This window comes from Nanorana parkeri, unplaced genomic scaffold (genome assembly GCF_000935625.1).
Source record: "Nanorana parkeri isolate BGI_ZX_2015 unplaced genomic scaffold, ASM93562v1 scaffold1031, whole genome shotgun sequence".
Lineage (NCBI taxonomy): Eukaryota > Metazoa > Chordata > Amphibia > Anura > Dicroglossidae > Nanorana > Nanorana parkeri.
Genome location: NW_017307299.1, coordinates 311,888 through 313,350, shown reverse-complemented (window position 1 = coordinate 313,350; position 1,463 = coordinate 311,888). Strand labels below are relative to the sequence as shown.

The window sequence follows — 1,463 nt, the reverse complement described above, 5'->3', positions numbered from 1 at the left end:
CCCCCCCCCCCCCCTTTCCATACACCTAAGCCAGCACAGGCCATTCACATGCATTATAAGGGGGCGGCACACACTGCTGTCACACCTTGTACACACAATGTAAATAAATACACATACGCACAGCAATGTCTGTCATTCCTGGCCTTCTTCCACCCCTACCACACTTGTTCCTCAATTTACCCCTTCATGTGGCTTTTACTGGCAGCCAGCCAGAACAATAGCCTTTACTAAGAATGCCATACAGCTAGTCTTAGGCGCACAGTGAGGAGGAAAACAGCCCGAAGCTCTGCTTCTAAATCACAACCAAGGCAAGGAGAGGACACACAGCTTAGAGACACACCACTGTATGGCCGAACACACTGAGGTCCTATTGGACAATGTACATTGATTGCACAGGCAGCCCCTGCCAGAAAACGGGCCCTCTTGCTGACCAGGTAGTTTTTTTCAGTTGCCATGGTGACTTGGCAACCGTTTTGTACTAATATCATATATATGAGGGTATAGACCCCCATCTGCCTGTACATGTGTGAGTATGATATTACCACCTCCCCCTATAGAATGTATACACCCCTGTTTTGGTCCATTTTCCTTTATATTGTAAACAATAAAGAAAAACCCAGTGGTTATTAAATTCCAGCTCCAGGGAAATAAAAAAAATAAATAATTCCCCTTGCAGTGGTACTTTCCCCACACTGCAAGGGTTAACTGTTCATTTATGTCTAGGGTAGCCATGTAAATGACATTACCTTATTGAGGTGGTAACAATAATATAAGATAATCTGATGATTATCTTATATTATTATTAACAACCTGCAATCTGCATCTCAAGCTGAAACTAAAAACAAAAACACCTTTTCACTTCCTGTATTCCTTATAGGCTAACACTTCTGGATGTTAAATAGTGGAAGGTTTGTACTTATAGGAGAGTTTGTGCCAACATTATATACAGAAAGGATTTTAGGACAGCCCCCAGAATAGTAGGTAGGTGTTGTTTACATTCAACAGGTTTAGACATCAGAGTGTCCCCACCCACAGCTAATGAGATATCATGTCAGGCTGGAGCCACTTCACAGGGTGACAACAAGCCCTGTGCCCGGCCACTACATAAGGAGGCAAACCAGACATAAAATTAGCACTCTACAATGATCCATGGACACTCTTCGGGGACAATATACATACTCACCGCTCAGCTGTCACCAGACCGTACAGCCGACATCATACAATGAGCTCCTCTAAAAAATGCCGTGTGCGAAATACTTCCAGAAAAGAAAGGTTCCTAGCAAAATAAGTTACCGTAGGTGAAAAAACACACTGCACTCTGCTGACCTCTAGTGGTTCAAAGTGAGAAATGTTCTGATATCACAGAGAGGACAATATTTATATTTAGACTGGGGTCTCAAACTGAATTCACTTGGGAGCCACTGGACAAATTTTCTTCTCCTATGGGGGCTAAATAAAATGTC

At 43.1% G+C, this 1,463-nt stretch overlaps 1 protein-coding gene across 1 annotated transcript in view; it reads right to left on the bottom strand.

Moving 5' to 3' along the window:
- CCDC28A (coiled-coil domain containing 28A) overlaps positions 1–1,255 on the bottom strand; it is an 11,212-nt gene extending 9,957 nt beyond the window's left edge. The window contains exon 1 of the mRNA XM_018567332.1: positions 1,184–1,255. The gene's annotated coding sequence lies outside the window, so the exon portion shown is untranslated. The remainder of the gene's footprint in view (positions 1–1,183) is intronic.
- Positions 1,256–1,463: the final 208 nt, after the last annotated feature.